Source organism: Chlorocebus sabaeus, chromosome 25 (genome assembly GCF_047675955.1).
Source record: "Chlorocebus sabaeus isolate Y175 chromosome 25, mChlSab1.0.hap1, whole genome shotgun sequence".
NCBI classification, from domain to species: Eukaryota; Metazoa; Chordata; class Mammalia; order Primates; family Cercopithecidae; genus Chlorocebus; species Chlorocebus sabaeus.
In genome coordinates, this window is record NC_132928.1 from 54,214,145 (window position 1) to 54,241,900 (window position 27,756).

The 27,756-nt window shown below is 41.7% G+C and overlaps 1 protein-coding gene across 1 annotated transcript in view; it reads left to right on the top strand.

The window, feature by feature from the left end:
• Positions 1–27,756, top strand: part of TNR (tenascin R) — a 425,309-nt gene that overhangs the window by 208,817 nt on the left and 188,736 nt on the right. Inside the window, exon 2 of the mRNA XM_007989404.3 lies at positions 8,463–8,563. The gene's annotated coding sequence lies outside the window, so the exon portion shown is untranslated. The remainder of the gene's footprint in view (positions 1–8,462; positions 8,564–27,756) is intronic.

Here is a 27,756-nt window from a genome sequence, read left to right on the forward strand (position 1 = left end):
ACTTAACGATCATGCACTGAGGCCTCCTGGTAATGAAGCATTTGTCTCTATCAAGCTTTGGCCACCCGAACTTCCTGCTTCCTTTAGATGCAGAGAGGCTGTGGGCAAAAAAGTGGGAATGGAAGGTGGAGCAGGGAAGAGGCAGAGTGGAGGCTAGGGAGCACTCCTGGCTTGGAGGAAGGCTCATCCCAAGAAGAATAGGCCCACTTGGCCAAGAAGTACACTCCCAATATGAGGCCCAAACATGAATGGAGAGTCAGGGGATACCTTCAATGACTGAATTTCTATAATATTTGCTAATTATCCTAGTGCTCAGAGAAATGGAATTCCTTAATTCCACTTCCTTTGGTGCCTGGAAGAGATGAACAAAAACACTTAGCCCAGACACTGCTGCCCTTGAGTTATTTGTATTCTAGCTGGGAAGGTCAAACATATCCCCTTCAAACTTCCAGACATCAGTGGATGACCCCGCCTCACACAAACACATGAAGGAGTACATTAAATATTGACTCATCTGTGGTGCTAACAGAAGGAAGGACAAAGGAGGCCATCTGGATCCTGCCTGCCTGAACTCTCATTTCAGCTCTGCCACTTGGAAATTCAGTGACCCTGAGCAAGTTACACAATCGCTTTGTGTCTCAGTTTCCTGACTGTAAGATGGGGATAATGACGGAACTTTCCTCCTCAGCTCTTCATGAGGATTCTGCAGGGCACTGCTCAGGACACCCAGGCCCTAGCCAAGGCAGTGTCCACAGATGCCAGCCATTTCTTCCTCCCCAAGGCTAGGGTTCTGACTCTTTTTAATGGCATGGAAAAAATTCAACCAGCCTGGTGAAGCATACGAATCCTTCTCAAAATAATGGTATAAATGTATAAAATAAAATATATAAGATTACAAAGGAAACTGCATTTTTAATTGAAATATCACTATCAAAATATTAAAAAAACAAATTTGTGGCATAGTAATATATGTGTTTCTTTATTAACACAGTAAATAACAAGATCTGCTGGCAGGTCTAATAACTACTGTAATCCTGAAGTTGGTAATAAGCTTAAATAATATTTCAACATATCTGCAACAACTGTGAAGAGATATAAAAATGTCTGTGATTTCTATTGGTGATAAAATTATAGCTTCTGCTGATACTACTGTGACTTGTTGCCTACATTTAAAATTAGAGGAGCTGCTAAATTTTAGCTAGAGGTTGGTGAAATTAAAGATGCAGGTTTTTTTCCATCTAAGTTCATGGACCCTCTGTGAACCCCAGGCTAAGAATCATTGCTATAAAACTTCATAAAATAATGCTTTCTAAATTCCATGCTTTCTAAAATTTTAAAATATTTATTTTCTCCTTACTAAGCCGAATATAAACATTATAGCAAAGTTAGGAAATACAGATTAAGCAAAAAAAGACAAAGATTTAAAAACACTTCCAGAGAGAGCCACTGTTAACACTTGGTATAGTAGTTTAACTGTTGAGACATGGAGCTCATTGCTAATCTATTTTTCATGCACTGAATCTGCTGCAGGTAGGATTATTCAATTGTAATTTCTTCACTTAGAGGGACATTGAGGAACAGGGAATGCTGATCAGGGACTTCAGCAAAGAGCCAACTCTAAGCACTGCAAATACAGGCCAGAAGCTACATGGAGCCCCTTTCTAGAAAAGGGCTTCTGCTCTTCTCAGCATGGCCTCTTTATTAGTCCATTCTCACATTGCTATGAAGAAATACCCAAGACTGGGTAATTTAAAAGAAAAGAAGTTTAATTGACTCAGAGTTCCACAGGCCTGGGGAGGCCTCAGGAAACTTACAATCATGGTGGCAGGGGAAGTAAACATGTCCTTCTTCACATGGTGGCAAGAGAGAAAAGTACCAAGCAGAGGGGAAAATCCCCTTATAAAACCGTCAGATCTCCTGAGAACTCAGTCACTCTCATGAGAACAGCAGCATGGAGGAAACCACCCTTATGATTCTATTATCTCCACCTGGCCGCGTCCTTGACATGTGGGGATTATTACAATTCAAGGTGAGATTTGGGTGGGGACACAGAGCCAAACCATATCTATCAGCCACTATAGGCAGAGAAAGCCAGTCTTTACCTTAGCAGCCCAGAAGCCAAGCCAGAATCCTGCAGCCCCTCTAGTACCAGCTGTCCCACAGATCTCAAATCTCTTGTTAGACCTGATGAATGATCTTGTCTGAATCCTGAATTATAAATAATGGAAATTGCTAACTAGATAAAGGATACCAATTAACACCACTTAGAACCTGCCAGACACCCGGGTCAGAGCCCTGATGCACTTGGGCAGTGTGTGAGGACTCATCCAAATAATCCCTTTAGAAATCATGAGAATGAGGTAGCACTAAATCTAGGAGGTGAGATGCCATCTGCACAAACACACACCTGTGTGTGGATAGTGACACTGTGCAGCTCTCTCCAAGGTGAGAAGGTAGTCTGACATATGTTTAGCTGTCTCAAGGAAACTCTAGAAGACTGAGGGCTTAGAATGGCTTGTCTAGTCACTGTTAAACAACTTCTGTGGAGAGTCCACCCCATGCGAATTCAGCATACAAGGGAGGCAGGCCCCAGCTTGCTTTCCTCAACATCCCTCAGGACACCCAAAACCCTATGAGTCCTCCAGGCATGGCCAGCCTCAGCCAGGATGGTCCATTGCTCTTGTGTGAGCATGAGGTTGTTGAGTCACCAATATCAAATTAGGCATTTGTTGCACCTCCTGGATGAAAATTCTAAAAGACTGAGGCCAATATCATTAAGGCGACATTTAAAAAGCACCTCTCTTCTCTTCTCTAGTTCAGATCTTAAAGCAATGTCTTCTGACCTCCAAACCAAGACCTTCCCTGGGAGGAGGAGCAGGGTGTTAATAAAATGCTGCTGGTGCAGTCATCAAAGTGTGACTGTGTGCTTTCCTGGAGGGACCCTGCAACCCCGAGGTGGCACACCAAGCTTCCTCTAGGCCTAGTTAAAGATCACCAACAAAGCTCCTGCGTGCAAGGCACCACTCAATTTCAAAATATTTTTAATAAAACAATGCGGAAAGGGCAGCCTGTTCATTTTGATCCTCCACTGGGTCATTCAATTAAACCTGAGATTCTGGGAAAACTTGAACTCCCTGATCATATTTTCCTTAGTAATAATAATAAAAGATAATTATGGAATCCGTCTGTCAGATATTCCAGACACCAGCACCTCCACTTAATTAACTGCTAATTAAGATATGAAAGAACTTCAGTGTCTCTCACACATCCTGATTTTATTAAGCCTCAGCAAATCTTCCTCAGGAAACGAGAAACCTAAATAGCCAAGGCCGAGCCCTTCCCAGGATTTACGAAACAGGGTGGTGTCGAGTGAGTGAGGAGGAAGGCTGACTTTGAGGACTAGCCATTTAACTACAGCATTCAGTTGTTACATCATGACCCCAGGAGGAAAGAATGTGAGAGAAGGGAAAGGAACTAACAAGTTTCTAGTTCCTTCCTTCTGCTGCACACTGAGCTAAGACTTTTACATATAATTCCTAAGTAAATTCTCACAGCAACCCTGTAAAGAAATATTATTATTCCCACCTTACAGATAAGAAAATAAGTGCTTAGAGGGTTTCAGTGAATTCCTTTCCAAGTCTGTGGCTGGCAGGAGCTAGGATTTGAGCTAAATGTTACACTTTTCATTTGTTGTTCCAGGTAGATACAAGAAAGAGAAATGTCTTCTTCCTTGTCTTTACCATTATTGACAAAGCAAAAGTACAAAGCATTTGTAGCAACTAACCTTCAAGATAACCCCCAGTTGATCCTTGCTTTAAGACATTCATACCCTTCTGCAGCTTTTTCCCTTATTAAGGGGGCTAACCTGTGTACCAGTAGAATATTGCAGAAATGATGGTGAGCTTAGTCTTACAAGACACTGTGGCTTCCACCTTGCACTGTCTCAGATTGTTCACTCTGGGGGAAGTTAGCCACCACGTTGTAAGGACACTCAAGAACCCTTGTAGAAGCCCACTTGGGGAGAAGCTGAGGCCTCCTGCAATGACCAATATCACACAAATGAGTCATCTTGGAAGCAGATCCTCTATTCCTACCAGGTTGAAGACTGCAGCCTTCAACATCTTGACTGAAACCTCATGAGAGACCCTTAGCCAGAACCACTCAGATAAACTACTTCTGAATTCCTGACCCACAGAAATTATGAGATAATAAATGTTTATTATTTTCAACCACTGAGTTTTAGGGTAATTTGTTATGCCTCAGTAGATAAATGGAGAATTCATGAACTTCTTACACTCTGCTGAATTGCAAAGCCTTGCCAATACCAGCGGGTCAGAGAAATCCTTCTAAGAAACATTCAGATTTGTATGCCTGAAAGTAGGAGTCTGAAATAACAGCCATTCAAGATCCCTCCTGGTAGGAAACTTTGTGAGTCTGAAGCAGAATATGGGTCAGATCACCAACAGTTGCCTAAATTTCCCATTTTCACATTAAGATGACTAAGTACAATTTGAAGGCTGTTCACAATCTGATCCATTGTTCAGCAACCAACTGCTGTGAGAATTGAGAACAAAATGAATTGACCATACTTTGGGGTATTGGGCAATTTTGTCTATAGCTGATCAGCATCCTTGGGATCAAATAGCCATTATGGGAACATCTCCAGCAATTTGTAGTACATCAACCAAAACCTTTCAAGCAACAAGGCTTATACTGCATGTCAAAATGAACTGTTACTGTGAAGTCTGAAACCTCTGCAGTTTTTGATTGTTGGATCTCACCTGGCCCAGCAGGTGTCTTTCTTCTAAAGTCCATGACTCACCTAAGCCAAAGAGGACAAAAACACAAAGCTCTGGAGAAAAATCTGTGATTGAGGTCAACAGAGTCTCTTGGGCTGCACTTTTTGGGCTGCACTTTTTGGACTGTCCAGATCCTCAGCTCTTGCCAAGGCAGTCAGGGGCACGGAGCCCATGCTACGAAGTCCAAGCCAAGTCCCTCAGATGGCTGAACTCACCTGTGTTACAAAGGGGTCAGCACTTGATGAGGAAGGAAAATACAATGTACATTTCCCAGACATATTTCACAGGAAATTTTTTCCAAAGATGAGCTGTTGCAAGTTGACCCCAAATAATGCTGGACACTGAAAAGGGGACATGCAGGTAAATGAGTAGGTTGCAGCGTGGACAGAAAGAACACATCCATTTGCTGAAGCTGCTGGAGGGTCGGGTCAGCGTGCTCTTTACTCTCGTGTATGTCTCTTGGGGTGCCACTTCCCCTCTCCCTCGGGTCCCTCTGAAACTGTGTAAGTTAAAAGGATTTGGGAGCATGAGCCCTATACCCCATATTTGTCTCAGCTAATAGTTTTGCCTCTAGAACTTGCTGCTGCAGGAATATGTGACTACATTGTGACACATCAGCTTCAAGAATGGCTGTCATAATAATCCTTTGCCTTGTCACCAGTTATATGAATCTATCTTAAGATAAGGCCTTTGTGTGATATTAGGGCTGTAGGATTTGTTCATCAAATTAAGTGGACCTATTAGTGAGGTAAGATATCACAAGGGCCAGTATATGGGGTTCACAATGAGCTGCATTCTATCAGAGCTAGTGTGGTAATGACTTCAGGAAGATTGGCACACACACTCCAGTTCAGTTTGGCAGTTGTTCAGTCAACAGTTGGAAACCTGTTTAAATAAATAAAACTGGTTAAGTGGAAAAGAGGACAGGACTAGAATACAGAAGCCCTGCATTTTAGTTCTAGTCCTCTCAATCACTTTGGAGGTGCATGCCCTGACAAGTTCTCATGTCCCTCTCCCTCAAAGACAGGAGCTCCTTGCAGGTGGTGGCTGTATCCTCTTCCTCATATTCCCGGTGCCTGGCATGGGCCTGGGTACTCACAAGGCTCTCAGTAAATTGTTGCTGCCAATGACTGAAAAAGTAAATAAGTGCACATATCTACATTCACATATGTATATATGTGGTTAAATGAGTGTGAAAGGAAGTCTAAAAGGTTGTACTCCTTACTGCCAACACAGGGGCTGAGGTAATGTGGATGGTGCAGGGAAGGAAAGGAGGTAGAGAGAGGCAAGCAATGGAGAAAAAAAAGAGAGTGCACTAAAAATTCTACATGTATAATATAATCTTGTAAAAGTATGTGTATGTATGCATAAATAAATTAGAGGAAAAATGATGATGTTTGTATGTTAAGTCAAAGCAAGTTGCAGAGTATTTCAGTTTAAAACGATAAACAAAAACATCCCATATATCTGTTATATATGCATAATTAGGTTTAAATGAGCAAAAGGGAGGGTGTATATTTGGGTGCTTTGAGACACCACCCAACTGAGGCACTCAATTCTGCAGCTGCTGGGAGCGTTGGCTGCTGACAGCTCACAGCTGAGTCCCTTTTCAGGCATCACCATCAGCCAAAAAGAGCTTCTTTGCCCATCCTCTCCCTGGGGCAGCCCAGAGCCAAAGACGGGTGCATGTGGGGCCCAAAGACCTGGGTCCTTTTTCAATGCAGGACAACTCCAACGTTCCCTCTGGTCAGTTCCACTTCCTGTACTTCCCCCGGGTGCCATAGCCCTCAGGAGTTAAGTCTCAGTAAGCCTTCTGTGTACATATCCAGTCTCAAGCTGTTTCCTGGGAATTATGACAGGGTGGAAGGATACTTACCAGTGTATTAAAATGTTACTTAAGGAACTGAGATTGGGGGAAATGATTAGCATCTTCTGCATACATTTTTATATTGACTTTTTTATTATAATAAGCATGTGTCACTTTTATAATTTTAGGGATATCAAATGAAGAACTTTAAAATGTAATAAACGTGTTAGTTGAATGAGTGAACAACTGTGCCTACATCTAGTTGGAGAAACAGATAACAATAAAATAGCATGTCAAAGGTACTCAGTGTTTTTAATAAACTCAAGTGAAGGGGATTTTCCTAATATTTTTCATGACTTTTGATGTAGTTGGTTCAAAAGATATTGGACCAGCTTTCTGAGAGTGAAGTCAGCACCTCACAGGTGAGGATGAGGAAAAGAAAGGTCAGTGGATGGAAGCAAACAGGAGGGGGAGTTGTAATTCCATGGAAGAAGAGATTTTCTAGCCTCAGAGCTATCTGCCCCCCAAATAGGCTGCAATTTGTGGACAACTACCATCTAAATTACACTGTCCAAAGAACCTGCAATTCTTCCATTTGGTGAGCAGCCAGATTAGAATTGGAAGAGAAAAATACCTGGCATTTATATCACCTGCAACACCTCCCAGTCCTGGACCCTGGCAAACCCATTGATGACCAGTTCTTTCCCTGTGATGCCACCTCAGAATTCTTCTTGTCCCCACTCTCCAGGCAGCCACAGTGGATGCACTGGAGTATTCACTCAAGATGGAAAATGTTTGCCCTTCCAGAGCTAAATAATCTTTACACTTCTTCCAGTTCTGAGGTTTCATGAGGTCTTCCAGGGAAGGTTAATTTATTCACAAATGTCTTAAATGAGCAAGCCTGCACCTCAGCCAAATGCCTGCTTCTTCCTCTCTCAGACATCACCTGATTTTTGCAAATCCATCCTCTTGAGTCATCTATAAATGATATCCCTGAGGCTCAGTGTCCCATTTGGAGAAGACTTAGCAGGGTTTGTGAGAAGCAAGCCCTTGAATGCATAATTATCGAGCCACCAACTGTGTTGACACATCCTTGGAAATTTTGTAGTGGAGGTCTGGTCCAAGATCTGTGTAGGACCCCTGATTACAGAGGCTAACAAATGTGCTTACTCAGAAGCCTCTCACTTAACAATTGATGCCACTGCTTCTATTGGAGTTTGTTCTAACCTGGGAGAATGACTCTTTGTTTTGCATGCATTTATTCTTTCTTTGTTGAACTTTTATGCACTGGCATTGTGCTTGGGACAGGAACTAAAGCAGTGAGCAAGTCAAAGACTCTGACCCTGAAAAGTTGGGAGTCCAGAGTGAGCATGGCACACATAAAGAGGTTTATAGTACATGGAGACTTTCACGATGTAGGAATGCTTAGAGTGCCAAGGACATTAAGGACATAAGAGGGGGTCAGGTTGGGGAGCAGAGGTTTGTATGGAAGGCTTTTTGGAGGGAGTACCAAGCATTTATCATAATCAGATCAGCTAAGCATGTTATTACAGCCACTTTCAAAGACCTGAAGCACATTTCTGGATTTATAATCATTCTATAGATTTGTTTACCTCAAATATTTACCTTTTTATTGAAAACTATGAGATGAATGAAAGAAAATCAATGAAATAAATGAAAGTCTCTGGAGAGAAGAAGCAACTAAGCAACAATTTTTTTTTTTTGCTTTGGAAATTCACATGGTGCACATATGAATTTATTTTAAAGGAGATGTGGCACTTAGAATAAAAAGGAAACCAGGCTTTCTTATTTTGAAACCATTAATATATTTCTTCCCTCCCTTATTTCTGTTTCAGGTGGCTATATCATTTTAACTGCATAGAGGGCAGGTTTCTTTTGGAATTAGGATTAAAGAACGTGCAGTAAAGAGAAAACATCGAGGACACCATCACGAAAGGTACCATTTCCTGTGAACATTTGATCATTAATCATTCCCATGGCCAGTTTGAGGCTTTCATTAGTAACTGCATATTCCCAGGGATCTGAGACCCTCTGTTATTGAAACAACACCCTGGGGGCTAGTCTCCTTGAAATGAGGTGGTCAACAGCATTAGCTCCTCTGGGCTTCATGCAGTCTCTGAAAAAGCTGGAGAAACCGGGTACCGAGGCTCTGGCTTCTCATAAAATATTTCTGAATGCATTTCATGATGCGGTTGGTAATAAAAGTGTGTTACTGTGCTCAGTCCCTCCAAGAAGCTAGACTTGACTCCCAGCCTGCCCGTGCCTGCACTGGGCCTGCATGAATCAGTGCTAAATTATTCACCAGTCTCACTCTAAAATTTCTGGAGTTCCAAAACCCCTAATAAAGTATTATGAAAAAATATCCATCTCTTTATCTCTATCCATAACTATATGGCTGGAGGAAAAACCTGTCGTTTTATTTCCTTTAATTTAAAAGCTTTCCTAATTCCTTTTTCATACCACATATATATGTCTAAAGAATTTTCAGGTTGAAATAATAACCTCTAAAAAATGGTCCACAGGAGAAGGCTGTTAGGATTCACAGAGTTGGCAGGCACAGTGAATATTTTGCTCCTTTAATAACTTTCCATGGCACTCAAGCTTGATATACTGAACTGGGAACTTTTCAAACAGGTGTGGCCCTTTTTCATTGTACAAAACAATAATACGGCCACCAGTCTTCTCTCTCTGTTATACAATTGCTAAAGTTTGTTCAGAAAAGTTTGTTCAGGAGCTCATTTTCTTCCTCAGACTCACTGCAGTCTCCGTTTCCATCATGCTACTCTGCAGACTTAAGGCAAGTCTTTTCTGAAGCCCCATGTTTGAATCAGTCCAGAACACCCTCAGCGGCAGCCTGCCTCCCTTGGGGGCACTTGACTGCAAAGTACTCCATGCCATTTAAAACACCTTTGGACATTCAAGTTCACAAGAGGCATTGTCACATCACACTGGCTATTAACCATTCACACTTAAGGGAGACTTGGTTAATTTGTTGCTTCTAGGATACCAGCTGGTTCAGATCAAGTTCTCTGCAACCAAGCAGAGCTGGAAGGTGGACCATGGTGTACCAGCAGCTAATGGTGCCTGTCACGAAAGCATCACTGGCAGTGTATTACAATGGAGACATTTTTACTGACCTGCACTCTGCTCAGGGAAAGCACTTGGGATGAAAGAATATTTGACAAACCCTGCTGATTAAATCTCAAAGTCACCTCCTGGCACAGAGGGTAGTCCATCTTTCCTGGCCACCTCCTGGCACAGAGGGTAGTCCATCTTTCCTGGCCAAGCTTATCACATGTGTCTGAACCACCTCACAGGAGAACAGAGCTTGTCCAGATTAGTCCCCTCCCCCACACATTTACAAATCACTTTTCACTAGCATGGCTTGGTGTTGGAATTGCAGGGGTTACCAAATAGGTAGGCAGCCAGGTCCCCTCATGGCTCCTTGGCAATTCAAACCCAGGTGCTCACAGGCTGGCCTGAACTGCCTTGCTTGCCTGCTTCTATCTCACCTTCATTTCCCATGCATTCGAAGCAGCTTATTTTAAAAGCTGATTAGATGAGCCCTTAATAACAAGAGAATTTAAATGGTCCCAGATAGGTTTTCAGCTTCTTACCAAATTGAGATAAATGTGATATTTGGGGAGTTGAGCTCCCAGCTTCAAGCCTGCTCTGTACTGCAGACAGGTTTTGAAGTACCATACTACCTTCTCCCATTTTGCAGCCTAAAACTGGGTTTGTGTGTGTCCATAAGGTGCCCTTCATCTCTAACGGTCTATGATTCTGTGTGTAGATACGTCTCCATGATCATGCACTTTCAAAAAACGGTAATTTGGGGGAAGGGGCCCAGGACAGAGTTCTGTCTTTCAGTTGTGATAATTTATGGAAAAGCTTCATTCTATACCCCTACACCTTATGATAACTTTCAGTTCTAGACAATAACCTTTATTGAGCAACTATTATTTAGCAATTTACTTTGATATTAATGCTGTTAGTACCTGACTTTGGCAGAGAATAATGTAAAATAGTGAGAAATATGAGTGTTTCACTTTATGAATATGTTCAGCACACTCTGTAACTCTTAAGGGTGGGTTCACTCCCAAAAAGGAAAAACACACTTATCAAGCCAAATAGACATAGCCTTTCAACTTAATACCCTTCTGTCAGATTTTATAAAAATAAAAGCAAAGTGGGAAAGAGGAATTTGAAAAAACAAGCAAAAGTAGACATAAACAGATGGTTCAATATTTAGGTAAATATATTCTTACAAACAAATAAACCAAGTTATCTGCTTGCTATATTGTCCCAACCAAACTAGGCACCTGACTATCCCCAGAATTAAATCTTGAAACTCCTAAAAACACGGTTTACCCTTCTAGATATGGGTGGTCATGAAAGAAGTATCCCTGAATTTAAGCTGCTTTGTGAAATGTTCAACAAATGTAGCTGCTCTTACAGACTTTCAAGAGAAGCTAAACCTTGAGCTTAACCCTTGAGCATTAGCACTCAGGTGGGGAACGACTGCCCACCACATTTTGGCCCTACCAGTCCAAAATTCACCCCAGACTTCAGGGACTCTTGAGGGACTTCAGGAGGAAATTACTTATAATCCATTTAAACTATGGCTTTGATCAGAAACTACAGTTAGAGTGTAAATGTCTGCTTTGCTGCGTGATAAAACCAGATTGAGGAGGCTCAGCAAAGTACAACTCCAGAATTGCAGTGTTTGACTCTGTGCCAAACCTCTGATCAGTCAGAGCTCAAGTGGCTGTTTCCTATGTGTATTAGTCTGTTCTCACACTTCTGTAAAGAACTGCCTGGGACTGGGTTATTTATAAAAGAAAGAGATTTAATTGACTCACAGTTCAGCATGGTTGGGAGGCCTCAGGAAACTTACAATCATGGCAGAAGAGGAAGCAAATATGTCCTTCTTCATATGATGGCAGGAAGGAGAAGTGCCAAGCAAAAAGGGAAAAGCCCCTTTTAAAACCATCAGATCTCAGGAAAACTCATTTACCATCATGAAAATAGCAGCATAGAGGTAACTGCCCACATGATTCAAGTACCTTCCACCAGGTCTCTCCCATGACATGTGGGAATTACGAAAACTGCAATTCAAGATGAGATTTGGGTGGGGACACAGCCAAACCATATCACTATGGAAGGGGAAAGAGGAGTATCAGAGGAGGTCTTGGCAGAACCTCCATGCCTTGGCCCACCCATTTCTCAAGAAATTAAGCATTCCGTGCCGTTGTGACAAGGCTTTCATTAAGACCATATTATCTAACAGGTCACTGCTTGTCCAAGTACCTTCCTAGTACTTGTGTTTGCTCTCAACATCTTGTGGTTTACATGTGCAAAATGTAATGGCATTGGATGCATCAACTGGCAGTTTACATGCAAACTCACCTCCTCCTTCACTAAGCCTGGAGCCATACAGAAAGAGCTTGCTCAGTTTCACTCTCCTCAGAATGCTTCTGTGCAATCATCCTGCCCAACTTGCTTTTGACATGTCTCTGGAGAGAAAGGGTTCCTCCTGGCCACAACTAACTCTTCCACTGAGTCCTTGGTCTCTTCTTTACCCTTCTCCTCTATAGCCTGATCCACCCATTGCTCTCCTTTCCTTACTTGCATTTTCTCTCATTCTCTATAAGTTCTTTTTCTTCTGCTTGTAAACGAGACTTGGTCTCCATTAAAACAAACAAACAAAAAAACTTTCCCTTGATTTCCTTATTCACTCTCTCTTTCTCTTGTCCTGGATTCCAGGGAAGAACATTCTACATTCACTTCTCACCATTTACTTATCCCTGAATCCTATGGAAAACAATGCATCCTACCTACCCATGCAACAAATTCAACATAATTCGGCAGACATGCATTTAGCATATACTAGGTGCCACACCCTGTTTGGACTCTGAACACATGGAGGACACACTCTTACAAGGAAGGCAAGGCATGCCTCCATCACGCCTAATTACAGTGTGACAGTGAGATGGTGAGGCTATGCACTATAGAGAGGCAGGGTGAGAATCATCAGCCCTGTCTTGCAGGAGGGGGCAGCAAGGAAAGTGTCAAAGAAATTCTCCAGCAAATGGGGGACCCATGAAAGGAAATGAGAAAAAGAGAGAAGAGGGAGGCCAGTTCAGTAGGAGGAGCAGCATGGGCAAGGTCACTGAGATCATGGGGCCCAAGCAGCATGACGTGTAGAAGGCGCTATGTACATGGCAGGGAGACAAGGAGTACTGAGGCCTCACAGAATGACAGACATTTAGACTTTGAGTGGAGATCCTGAGAAACTTTAACCCTTTCTTGCAGACAATGGAAACAATAGAGGGTTTAAAGGCAGGAGTGACATAATCACGTTGCCTTTAGAAAGATCACTCAGGAAACAGCAATTAGAGAGGGAGATCAGATAGGAAGTTGCTCTAATAGTCCAGATGAGAGGAGATAAGGACCTCAACCAAAATAACCTGTGCTAGGAATGGAGAAGTGGGGATTCTAATGTAATCTCCTCCATTCTCCAAGAATCCACCCAAACAGATGTTATCTCTTCTGCACTAAACCCTCAGAGCATGTATTGTACTTTTTCTTACTGTGCTTATTCAACTTGTATTGCAGTCATTTGTGTATTTCTCTAATGTTCCTTATCAAATTGTACCTTTGTCTCCCCTTCCTCAAATTACAGTACCTTGCTCATAATAAGAACTGAAGAAAAGGTTATTGAGTTGAATTGAATTTTCAAGGGCTTCAAACCATGAATAATTGAGGAATCAGCCATGTATAAGTGCTCATCATTTGCATAATTGTGTAAACAAGCTTATAAATTTATTTTTATTTTTCACATTATTTTTGCTATCCCACAGTGCCCCACTATCTTTGCAGTTCTTCAGGTTTCGGGGAAATAGTAAACAAGTATTCTCTAATACACACAAGTGACAGAGGCGCTGCTGGATTCTCAACTCCGCAGTCAAGGGAAGTGGTTGAAGGTAGAGAACAGATGATTGCATTGATTGAATATGAAAACTATGTACAAATATTGAGAAATATGCTGTCTAAAGAGACAGAGAATTGCAGAGCACACTGCATGATGGGACCCACGCACAGAGTCCCGAAGGTCAATGTGCAGATACAAATTGATTAAGCTAAGTACTTACTGAAATTGCTTTCCAACATACAGATGAGAATTGATCATAAGCAGGACCCATATTTATGGTGAAAAAGCTTTATAAAATTATCCGCTGGTATGTCATAAAGGCAAATTTAAATTGTCCGGATTTTTCCCCAAATGAAAGTATCTATATTGTTAACAAATATGTCATTAACAAGTGAACCAGTACTGATAATTTTGTGATCGAGTTTCTTTATGTGTGGACCTAAATGGCCTCATAACAGCTTTTTTTTTTTTTTTTTTCCTCTCTTGGCATCTTTTTACATCCCTGAGGTTAACCTCTCTGTCTCATGCCAAACCAAATGATTCTTTTTTTTTCTCCAGTACTACATATTGTATTAACTTAATTTTTTTGCCTACAGATTGTAGTTTTGCATAAGTTCTGTTTAAAAAAACCAATTTTTTTTATTTCCATAGGTTATTGGAGAACAGGTGGTATTTGGTTACATGAGTAAGCTCTTTAGTGGTGATTTGTGAGATTTTGGTGCACCCATCACCCGAGCAGTATATGCTGCACCCAATTTGTAGTCTTTCATCCCCCACTCCCTTTCCACCCTTTCCTGCTGAGTGCCCAAAGTCCATTGTGTCATTCTTATACCTTTGTGTCCTCATAGCTTAGCTCCCACTTATGAGTAAGAACATATAATGTCTCAAACCAAAAGATTCTGATTGGCCATGATTTAGCCCTATCTAGTGTGGTACCCGAGTTGTCACTCTTAGACACAGTCCCTAGCTCCTAGGAAACTAGGAGTCAGAAATCTCCTAAGCCCATGTGGCATCCAGCACACTTAAGCAGTGGCTTTGAGTGGTGCCAGCCTGTGGCATTTAGGCAGGAGAAAAGAAAAGGAGAAGCAGAGTGGGGTGTATAAAAGGAAATGCAAGGCAGCTACAGGAAAATTAAGAGAAAGTAGTAGAAGGCATAGTTAAGCAAGTCTTTGTTGAGTAATTTTTGTGTCAAGTATAAAAGCATGCATCACAGGCCACACAAAAGAAGTATGTATCATGCTTGCTGTACTCAATGGGCTAAGAATTTATCCAAGAGGGCTATTCTAAACCCAGGAAACAAACAAAATATCAGTTCATGACAATATAATCAAGCCGTAAATACTACTTCCTGGCATTGACTGTGTTATAGTAGTGAAAGCAGAAATAGAGCAAGTGTCATAGGGTTCATGGGAGTGGAGGAGACCAGAGAAAACCCCATGGGAGAGGCCACAAGCATTGAGCTGGGCCTTGAAAATAGAGGTGACACAAACCCAGGAAGACCAAATGAGCATGACACCTCAGACTATGAAAAAAAGTAAGAGGAAAAAGTAAGAACAAAAGGAGGAGATGAAAGAGAAGAGAAAACAGAAAAAGTTTCTGAGGATGGTGATGGTAGAGCAGCTGCCACTCACGTGTGTCTGGGCACCTGTGCCAACCCTTGGATTGCCTTGACCAAAGACCAACAATTTAGAGGCAGAAAATATTTCTGTGGTCCCAGTCATCTATGTAGAATTGGACCACAGCCAGTCGGTTTTTGTTGCCTCTGTAATCACAAAGTCAGGCATTTTTCCTCGTGTTTACTTGACAGGAATGCTGTTTACACTGAAAACCTCACACCCTTCAGAGTGACCATTGACAACTGAGTTCTCATATGACTAACAATTGGGTGTAAAGAACCCACAGAAGCTCCACAGCAAATGAGATGGCTTCATTAGCTGGAGGTTCTAGGAGGTTCTGTGAGAAATGAAGAGATTGGTAAAGTAAGGACGATATATTAAATACATTTCAAAGAGTTCTATGGAGAGCAGGATATCGCCAACAAAATATATTTTGATTGGCACAGTGGAATCTCCCTGCCCCTCAAATTACTTCCCATACCATCCTCATCCCATCCAAATTTTAAGAAAAGGACACAAACTAACAAATGAATAACACCGGTTCTGCCAAGTTGTCTGAAATCCTACTATTTGAAGTATATTCTTGTCAAGGTGTTGCCTCTTCCAGATTTCCCTTCAGAAAGGTAGGTGTTCTCTGAGAGACTTGTTTATCCACACTGGAATGCTAATTATGTTAGTAGAATTTCTGTCTAAGGGCCATGGAAGGAGGAAAAAGCAGAGAAGAAGAGAAATAAGGATGCAAGAAGAGGGAAAAATAATTTTAGAACGTAGCACCCTGCTAGGAAAGGCAGGATTTAGGGTGATGGATGCAAGTGGTGGACATGGAGGGCTAATGAGGAGAAGGTGGGGAGAAAATATAACCAGAAGGGGGGGGGGGGAGAGAGAGAGAGAGAGAGAAGAGCAGAAAAATCACAATGCAACAAAGCCAGAATCAAACTATGCATCCTTGGCCATGAGACCTGGAGCAGCCCCAACCAACTGGATAACTCCAACATTAAAGTTGGACATGTTCAAGTGCCACCTGAGAAGGCTCAGCATTGTTTAATATGGAAAAACAGAGCAGGGCTATTTGTGAGGTTGGCCAGGTGGCAGGGTTAATATACGAGTATGCGGCTAAGTCCAGCAGTGGCAAAACCACAGCAAGTTGTTCGTTAGGCTTGAGGAAGAAAATGCCTGGAAATTGGCCCCAGTGCAGAACAACTGTGGCCGTGGGCCAAGGGAGTGCCACACTTCTCTGCTGAGTCAACAGAGAACAATAAAGCTGGGAGATGATTTAAGAATTGTAATGTAAGGATTCTGCCAGAACTCTTGTTCATCTGATACCAGAATCACAGACCCATCAAATGTTCAATTTAGGACTTCAGAGTTCATTCTACTTCAACCCTCATTCTCAAGCTAGGGAAAAATAGAGTCCTGAGAGGAGTTAAGATTTATCAAGTGTTTTCAATATGCTAAGCACTTTTTGATTACTTTATGTGTATTAACTGGTTTACTCCTCCCAACAACCAACAATAGTAGGTATTATTACTATCTCTATTTTATGGATAAGAAAATCCAGATGCAGAAAAGCTAAATAATTTGCATGAACTCAAACAACTTAGTAAGTGGAAGAACAGGAATTTGAACCCAAGTAGTTTGCGTCCAGGGCTCCTTCACGCAAGCACTATCCTGAATGATTCATCCAAGATCATACAGCCAGACACCAGGAAAGAAATCAGGCTGCCTTTTGTAAGTTGACTCTTGTCACTTCCAAGTTAGAGTGTAAATATCACTTATGCAATGATGAAAGCATGTTAGGGGAGAAGTCACAATAGATTTGGTGGCAAAGAGACCACGATTCCTTGCGGGAGCTGAGGGCTGTTCTGAAAGGAAAGCAGGGCACCCCGGTGGAGTAGCCTATCTCTCCTTCATCAGAAGAGGTAATGAATTGTAATGGAGCCACTGCAATTGAAGCTGTGATAATTATTGTGATAATGGCCAAGACATGGAAGAGTAGATGCATCTCTCCATGAAGAGGAAGAGCCTGAGGTAATGAAATGGTAAAGAGTATATTGATGAGGTTTTGATAGTGATCAATGCGACAGCAATAGACTGCAAGTGTAAAGATAAAGGAAGCATGGTGATGCATTTTTGGTCCTTCAATCAGCCACACCTGCTGAATGCTAACTTTGTCCAGATGCTAAGTGCTCTTGGAAGGAAATGAGGTCTAGTCCACCATGAGCTCAAAATTTAATGGATAAAACAGGACAATTGTAAACAATTTCCTTCCCCCGAACACACACACTGGAAGATCAGAAATGCCGGTATGCATTGCAGTTATATTAGTATGGCCTTGAATTGCCTTAAGGAAGACATTGGTAGTTAGAATTCTTAGAGTCAGAGAGGTGACTGTAACAGAGGACTGTGTTGGTGTCTTTAAGATGAGGATTATTATTCTCTGGCTGTTACAGAAAGATAAATGAGGATGCAGGAGTGAGTTGTAAATAAGAGTGTCAGTGGCAATAGTGAAATTGCTGTAGAAAGTGGCGGAACTTTTGTAGTTAACATTATCATGGGTGATTTGATGAAAGAAAAGAAGGGAATTCTAACATTAATGGAGATGTTGGACTACATGTCCAGTGTATAATAGAGATGCCTGTAGCTTTATCAAAGGTGGCCAGGTTCTTGCATGGCAAACGGGTGGATAAAGGCATTGAAATTTGTTATGGTAGCAATTATGCTTGTAACTGAGGTAATAATAAAGATAATGGACCTGTAATTGAAAAGCTGGTGGCTGTAAAGGAGAAGGTGAGGGCAACTGAAATGTAGAGGGGGTGATAAGGGAGGTAATGGTGGCTATGTGAAAGATAATGGAGTTATAATGTAGATGATGCTAAAAGGTAATGGAGTTATAATGAGGTGATGACTGCAGAATGGAGGGAAAAAGATGATCCTCTTATTGGCAGCAAGAGGGACTGTGTGATACAGGTGAGAATTGTATGCAGGGCATTCATCATGACAACTAGAGCTGTGGGTGACCAGGAATATAATGAACAGCTACACCCAAAGTTCTCATTACAGCAGGAGTTCTAATGGACCCTGGAATATGATAATGACATTAATGGAAAAGATGATGACCTCCATGAAAATCAGGAGCCTTGTGATGGTATTTAGGACTGTAGGGGGGAGATATGAGAGGAGGAATGGGGACGGGATTGAGGACAGACCTCTGTGGACATACTTGTGTGTCCCAAGACTGTGCAGTCTAAGAGATGTTCACTAGACCTGGCCCTGTGGGTGACTTGGCTTAATGCAGCTGCTCTTGCTTGTACAAGGCATTTGTTGTGCATGAAGCCAGTCCAGGATGAACAGACTTAGCTGAAGCAGCAATTCAAGCTTGCAATCTAAATTTTGTTCTCAAATTGAGTCATGACAATACACGTGATTACAAATGTGTAAACACATCTGCTTACAGAAGTATTATATTTCAGTGTAATATCTGGGAAATCTGTGAGTTTTCAGAAGAAGTGAATGAATGAAGGGGATATTTATTTATTTACTTAAACCATCAACACTCCTCCTAAGTAGAGAATTAGTAGCTTGTTTCTCTAAGGCTCCAGAGTTCTTTCTTGTGCTTGTCTAGCACACTGGGCTCTGGGAAGGAACCTAGGGAATGACTATGCACTAGGATCTCCAACGCTGCTTGTGTTTCTGTGCTGAGCAGCCTGGAAACACGCACAGTGGGTAGACTAACTAAAAATAGACAAATGATCCAGACCCACATCACATATGCAGAGATGTGAGCAAGACACACAGCAAATAAAGGGATCAGAGTCAGCTAAAGAAACTTATCATCTGTGCAAGGAAGTGTGTACGAAACACAGGTTCTCTGCCTCTGGGACCTAAATGCTACCTTTTTGACCAAATATACCAAAACCAAAACCAGCAGGACAGTTTTTACAAAAATGCAGATTCCTAGGTCTCACTTCATGGAGAGGCTAATTCTATCAGTTGGGGACTGGCCTAGGAATCTGTATTTTTAAAAATTCCCATGAAATTATTCCATTTTTTCAACTGCTTAAATGTCAACCTATGTCCCTTATAAGGAGAAGATTAGGGAAGAAGTAGGGAAAACATATTTCATGGGAGTAGGTCAAACCAAACTTTTGAGTAGATCAGTCCTCACAGAAGGGATTTGGGTAGAAAAAAATCATCCTCCACCTGTCTATTCCTCCACCTGCACATGGGTGTACTTTTCCCCTGTGAAGTCACACAGTTGACTTACACAGTCTCCCAGAAAAGAACTCCTAGAATACCACTATGGCGATAGGCAGCACTGAGCCACAGGCCCCTATTTTTTCTAGAATATAAAGATAAAGCAGTACAGGAGCTGAAGCATATGTGAGAAGAGCAGAGGAGGAAATGTTGAGGGGAGGTAGAGGAAAGTGTCCAGAAAAGATATTTCAGCACCTCTACTTGTGGGGATGGATATGGATTTAGAGGTGAGGGATTGGCACCACTGTGCTGTATTTGAAGGTCTCTCTCTCTCTCTCTCTCTCTCTCTCTCTCTCTCTCTCTCTCTCAGCTTTCAGATGTACCAATTTGTGCTTCAGAACTCTCAGGGATTAAAAAGTGTCAAAATCATGAAAATATTCAATTTATGTCTTGAGAAGTACAAATTATCTCTGTCCTTATATGACATATAAGTTGTGTGCATATCCACATGTTTATTCTTCTATCAACAAATGGGTATAATTACTAAACAATGCACTACAAATAAAATGTATTTTTTCAATTGCTGAACAAAATAATAGAATATTTTTTAATAGATAGTGCCCTAATTCTTCCTGTTCCCTCCGACTTAAACTCTTAAATCAGCAGCTAACTGAAAGATCCTAGTATATTGCCATAGTCACTTCAGAAAAGCTCAGGTCCTGCTGGCACCGGTCTGTCTGGATCTGTTTCAGAGAAACAGAAACCCAGAAGGGAGTGGTGAAGTTCAATCCCTGCTTGATCCATATGGGAATGGTTCAAGCAATTAGATTGAAGGTGTGTCAGGGAGTGATATCATGAGCACGGTCACTTCTCCCTCTCTCCTTGATACCCAACCTTATCAGGAAGTGGACCGCACAGTCCCTTAGAAACCATTCCTCATTTTTCCAGGATGCTGACCCACCACTTGAGAAGCTCCACTTTCCTCCTGGGCCATGCTGTCATTTGTTAGCTCTTAATCATTCATTAACCTTCCAGGTACCTCGCAGAAACCAGGACCTTGCCTCGTTCGCAAAGGTGGTTCACTGGGTCCCCCCTTAATAAAATTACAACTTCAGGAAACAAATCATTTATATCAAATACAACCCCATGGCTTCCTCTTATGTTAATCATTTCAGGCAGGTGCTATTAGGTAATTGAATCACTAGGTTACAGAAAGCCACCACTGAATTAATGAGGAATAAACTCGAATTCTGAATAAGAAATTTTCTGAATAAATGGTTGTGAATAAAAAACCAAGAGCCAAGCTTATAATCACAACAGACGACAACAATATAAAATTGGGTATTAAACACAGTCCTCACATCCATCCATTCTCCGTCTACAAACTCTTTTGGAGCCTAAAGAACATATTGTAGCCACCAACAAGAACCTTCCACGTTTGCCACTTTCCTACTATTTCCTTCATGCTTTTTCAAGTGAGCTGGATACATTTTGAAGCCCTCATCCCAATTTAAAACACACTTTAGTTTAGTGCTAAGGTGAGTCTTTCCTTAAAAACAGCATCCATGCCTGTAGCCCCATTCAGACTCTGAAATTCCCTTTGTTCCCATCTGACCTACCTGCATCCAGACTCCCTCCTGTCAGGACACTTTCCCCACAGAACCCTGGTGGCTGTTCACATCCCTGCCTAACACTCACTAACCATTTTCACTGTTCTCACTTTCTCAGCAAGGAATGCACAACAATTCAGGACCAGGCTTGTCTTTTCAGCCTCATCTCTTCTTAGATCCCTATAGGAATGCACCCTGTATTCTGGCCACACCCAAGTCCAGAATGTTCTATGCTCTTTCATAGTACCATGTTGTTCCTCCCACTAGAATGCCTGCTCCAAACTAATTCTCTCCTTTTAAAGTTCATCCTGAACATTGCCTCCTCCTCAAACCCTCTCTGACTCCCTCTTTACCCCCAAACCTAGACTGAATTAGGCACCCATGTTTCCTTAGCATCTGAGGGCAGAGCTCAATTAGTGAACAGAGCACTCAATACTATACACGGGAGCACAGATTATTCTCTTCAACTAGATTGACATCTCCTTGAGGGTAAGACTACACAGTGTTTCACCTTGTGTTGTCAAGGCTGGGCATAGGGTAGATGCATAGCAAATATTTGATGAATGAATGGGCCAATGACAGAATACATGAAATAATGATTGAATAAATAAATACACCCAATCACATGATTTATGCTAATTCCAGCAGCCACACTTCCATTCTCCAGCTCTGGGCAGAAACATTTTAAAAGTTTATTTTCATAACCTGACATTCAGTTGGTGAAGACTTGGCCCAGAAAGAGTGGGTCTCCCCACAGTAAGTGATACCATCGCAACTTCTTTATCCTCCCACTCTTTATCTGAAAAAAAATAGACTGGGCAGCGTGGACGAGATGTTTCCCTGCAGCAGAAAACCACTATTAGCACAAACCACGTGGTGACCATGTTGCCTTCCTCAGGCGCAGGCATCCAGCCCCACAGGAAATCTACCCCGCTCTGCACACTGCATTTGGTTTTCACAGAGCTGTGGTCGCCTGGCATTTATCATGCTGTGCTTCATCAGAGATTTAATCAGGTCTGAGTTTTTAACAACGTGCTCGTCATGCTCACTTAACTTAAAATCAAACTTGTTCAGGCATTAGTTGGTCCTATTCACTCAGTCTGGCAGTTTTGGCATTTAAAACTTCAGACTTTTTCATCAAGGAACACTACATTTTTACCAAGCATCTCCCTACACGTAAACCTCTCAGGCTGGTTCCCTGGTTGAAATAGTCCAGACTTAGAGATTATGCTGCTGGAAGGGAAGTATCTGTGTATTAGTTTCCTACTGATGCCAAAACAGATGACTACAGACTTCGTGGCTGAAAATAATAAAAATGTATTATCTTACTGCTCCGTAGGTCAGACACAGGTCACACTGAGCTGTTGCCAAGGTGTTGGCAGGGCTGCATTCTTTCTGGAGGCTCTGGGGGAGAACCTGTTTTCTTGCATTTTCCATGCAGGGTCCAGGCTACCCAGGCTCTCTGGCTGGTGCCCTCTTCCTCCATATCAAAGCCAGCAATGGTTGATGGAGTTCTCACACAGCATCACTCTGATTTCCTCTCCTGCCTCCCTGTTCCACTTTTAGGGACCCTTGTGAATACACTAGGAATACCCAGTTCATCAGGTTACTCTCCCTATTTTAAGGTCAGCTGATGAGCAACCTTAAGTCCCCTTTGCCATATAAGGTAGCATATTCACAGATTCCAGAGACTAAGGCATGGGTGTCTTTGAGGGGTCGTTATTCTGCCCATCACAACCTATATGGCTCTGGCCATCTGGAAGTGATCCTTTACGTAACCTCATGGGTCCAGTGTGGACCTTCCAATGGTGACATCAGAGTCACCTGGAAGCTGTTTAGAAATGCAGACACTCTAAACCCATCCCAGACCTTCAGAATCAGAATCTACATTTTCACAAATTTCCAGGGGATTGGATGTGCATGTGCAGTGAGTTTGAGAAACCCTCTCCAGAGGTTCCCTGAGCGGGCAGAGGAAAGAGCTTAGACTCTGGTGTCGAAAATGGTTTTATCTGGAAACATATAATAAGGAAGGGGTCCTGAGGAGCCCAATCAACAGCACCCCTCTTCCCTGTCAGAGCTCTGAACAAATAGAAATGTAAGACAAAGAAGAGAGCCAGGTATAGACCAAGATTTCACCTTGGTAAACTGATATTTGATGATGTTAGTTTTACCTGCACCTATAACGTTGAACCTTGAGATGAGGAGGGCTTCTTCCTGCCTAGTTGCAACTGCACTACACTGGGAAGGGTCCCTCTCCTGCAGACCCCTGCAGGCAGGGACAGAGCATGTGGAGAGGGATTTCTAGGAAAGAGGAGTGCATTTGAGAGCACCTGGTCTCTGCAGGCAGGCCAACTCCATAAAGGAAGAAGAGGAAGAGCCTAAAACTACATGTGTTCAATTTCTTCTTCCAAACTTAGCAAGGAGATAGATCACTAGTGAATAAGGGGATGGAGATGAGACAGGAGAGTTACAGCTCGTAGGGCTGCCTCCATATGGGAGGAAACATCAGGAGATGAATCAACATTTCCCCTAATAAATACCGCCTACATCACAGTGTAGTGGGGAAGACAGAAAGACAGTCTATACAGAAGCACTTGATACACAGCAGGAATCCCATCACAAGGATTACCATGTTATCCTGCAATTCAAAACCTGGCAACCCATCAGAACATCCTAAGAACTTGTTACAAAATGTGGTTTCCTGGATCCTTACCCTAGGTGATTCAGATTCAGTAGGTGTAAGTTGGAGCCAGGGAACCATACTGACCTGAAATTCTATAGCATCCAAGTGAGGAAATGGCTGATACCTTGGTCCATTCAGTCATTTAGGCTGGACTATACCTAAACCAGAGAACTTCTGGTTGCAAGTTACAGAAACCAACTGGAACTGGCTTACCTAAAAGAGGAAGTGTGTTGCAGGATCCATGGGTGTCTTGCAAAACAAAAGAGCAAAGGGCACATATTGGGAAGGGACTGACCCCAGGAACTAATGCGTTTCCAGAAACCCACAATGTGCTGTCTCCATCTCTCATTTCTGCTTCTCTTGATGACCAACGCTGTCTTCTCTCTGTGTTTTCATGCTTGTGATGGACTCTGCACAACTCTTAAAGGTGCTTTTCCTCTGGACACTGAAGACAGATTAGCACTTTTAGTCCCCACTCTAAATTCCCAGGCAGAGAACTGACCCAAGTCAGATCAGCTGTTTTCACCAGATTCAGGGGCCTGGGGTTATAGTACTCATCTCTCCATCTCCATAGGGATGTGTTGGAGGGAGGATAGTTACAGAGGAAAGAAGTCATCACTTGTTTGATGGATACCCAAAGAGTCTACTAAGAGTTGCTATCCTATATCTGTATTTTTAAAATTACTTTTCCCTAATAACCAGAAAATAAAAAAAGAAAACCTTGTGACTTTGAGTGTCTGATAAAGATTTTAAAAATATTTCTAATTTACACTTAGAATCAATCTCATTGAAATACTAGCTTTAGTGAAATCCTCAAGATGATGCCTCTGCTGCCTACTTGAAATGGTCACGGATCTTAACTCCTTTGGAGAGGGTGCTCCTCCTTCTAAGTGGCTCACTTTCCCCAGATAGTTCTGGCCCTTTTACATGCTTCTTTCTAGGGTGAAGAGAGTTCTGTTCCAAGGAGACATGTTCTAGGAGTGAATGCCACATCCATTTATGTTGGAATTTTTTAAATGAATATTTCTGCCTACTAGACTATGAGTTCTTCCAGAGTCAAGAGATTCTATCTCAATCATCCTACAGCTGTAGCATCTATTAAAGTGCTGGATCAGAGTGGTTACCCAATATGTGTTGTTGATTTTAGCAATGAATGAGAAGTCTTGTTCTCCAAAAAGTAATGTAATAATATGCTTAGTGAGAAGTCATTGTGTACCAGGAAACAATGCCAGGAAAGAGTTCCAAAATTCAGGATTGTTGTGCCTTTCGGGGAGGAGAGTCCATGATCACCTCACTAGGGGTCAGGGGAAGGAAAGGGGAACTCAGAGATTTGTCAGTGTGAGAAGCACTCCCAGGAGTTAGAAGTGGTGGCCCCATGACTCACAAATTAACTTCCCTTTTAGGCAGGCCTTCTTATTTTCCTTAGCATTCTTGTCTTGATCCCAGCCTACTCAGACCCCTGCCTCTCACTACAGTATGTGCATGAGTCATGAGAGCCAGGAGTGTTACTTCTCAGAGGTGCCAAATGGCAGTTGTCACAGGGTTATCATAGAGGGGATGTAGAGACCTTCCATGAATGTTTATTCTAATTGCAGTACAATAAAACCTTAGACTTCACAATCCATCATTCCTCTATAAAATCAATATTACAGGGCTCAAATATCTTTATCATGACAGTATTTTATTCTAAAAGTGTATTTTTCTACATTTCCTAACTTCTAAAATAATAAAAAGTAGCTTTGGCATGACAGTTGCGTGACATAAATGAAAACACAATGTAATGAAATGTCATTTTATGAATTTAAAGTGAAGCAAATATTTGACATGCTTTATTTAAATTAATTTGCTGTGCATGCTCTGTTGTTTCAATCGCAGCAGAGCTTTGTTTTATTATATGTTTACTGCACCGGGCTCTGAGGCTTGCTTGTGAAGAAACAGAAGCTAAGGGATCCAGGGAGTCCCAACTCGGAGAGTCCCACAGGCCCACACTCTGGTTCTGTTGGCAGGAAAAATTAGCTGAATTGGGGCAGGAAGTTGTGTAACAAAACTGTTACATCCACTTTTGCAAGGCAAGAGTGGGCTATTCACCTCCGTGTTGGTGATATTTTTGCCATATAAGCAGCTAATTCCTTTCAGTAATTCTACTCTAAACTAGTCTTCATGTGCATTCTATATAAATTCAGAACTGAACAATTTCGGGGAACGTTGTAAAAAATATCCTTGCTAAACTTTCTAGAAAAACAATCTGCCAATTCTAGGATACTATCACTTCAGGGGAAGCTGTGGCAAAGCTATCTCATTAATTTACTATCTGATACTTTAAATGTTCCCAACTCCTGGATTTACAGAATAAACTTTCTTTGAAATAAGCAAATAATACTATTTTGATTTCAGATTCCAGATACTTATTTACTCTCTTTTTTTATGATTTCCTGAATCAGGAGTTTGTAGTTCCAATTAAGAGTTTTCCAACAGCTTGTAGTTATAGGGACATTATTTGACCATAGTTATTATTTGCTTTACCTAACCACTCACCTGGTACAATGACTTCCATCCTGGAAGAGAGGTAAGAAACAATAATGATGGTGCTGACTCACCAGGAAAGGCCATGGTGGACACAGGATATAGGTTGTAAACTGAGTCAGGGTCAAAAGTAACAGATAACTTTTGCACAAATAGATGGTAACTTGTGGTGTCTTTTTTTTTCCTTCGCTTTGGGCAAAGGTCTTCACGGTTCTTAGGATCAAGTGCACTTTTAAGATGAGGATGTAATTTATAGACAAAACAAAGCCCCTGAACTTAGAATAGAAAAACCCTTAAATACATTTTATTTTATTTTATTTATTTTTGAGACAGAGTCTTGCTCTGTCTTCCAGGCTGGAGTGCAGTGGTGCAAACATGACTCACTGTGGCCTCGACCTCCTGGGCTCAAGTGTTCCTCCCATCAGCCTCCTGAGTACCTGGGACTACAGGCATGCACCACCACATACAGCTAATTTTTATATTTTTTATAGAGATAGGGTTTTGCCATGTTCCCAAAACTGTTCTCAAACTCCTGGGCTCAAGCAATCCGCTCACCTCATCCTCCCAAAGTGCTGGGATTACAGACAGACAAGTGTGAGCCACCGTGCCTGGACCTTAAATACATTTTAGAAAAAAATTTAACACATACACATACATACACCCCATAAAACCTGTCTCCACCATTTGGAAAATGTTAGTTCCATCCCCACGAAAAAGAAGGAAATTTAAAAATACAGTACAAGATGGTCCCTGGTCCAGAGATCTCTACATTTAACAAAGCATCCATTCTTCATTGGTTAGAAAGAGTTTAGGTACAGCCCTTTCAAGCTAACATCAGACTATGAATCCTTAACTCTTTAGGTTTACTATTAGGCCAAGCTATTATTGAGTTGACTGGAAAAGATCATTTTCTAGAAGCCTGTCCTCTCTGCCAGCTTTTTCTCAACCTAGTGTCAAGCATCAGGGGTGAGGTGGCTTGAAAGTGCCATGAAACAAACTCTGGAAAATGAGGGTCAGGGAGTTAGGGAGGGAGAAGTTTTTTAGGTGCCCAAGCAACTGTGAAATAATGAAAAGGAGATAAGAGCCAAGAAAATCAGGAGGTAGGAGAAAAACTTGGAGCAGAAGAATACAGTGGATTACATTTTTCTCAAAGATAACCTGGAAACAGGCTTTATCATCCAAAGACCATTTTCTCTCCCATCTAGCAATTCGAAAAGGAGAAAGAAAAGGATCAGTGCTGCAAAAGAGTTCAGCTTAAGTGACTTTACCAGGTAATTGAAAAAAGCTTGTAGGTATTTGGTCAAAAACTTTTCTTTTTTTTTTTTTTTTTACTGTTATCAAATAAACACATCACTGGTGGAGGAAGGATCATACTTCCTAGGCTGGTCCAGAGAGAAAGAGAAAACTAGAAACAATTACCCCAGCAAAATAATGGCTCCTACTGGTTTTCTGCTAGGAAACAGGAAAATTCTTCCAAGGTAATTCTATAAATACTCTGTGAACAATGTCTGTTTACTTTTAAGATACAGTCCCTGCCTTCAAAGAATCTATCATCTACTTCTGGGGAGA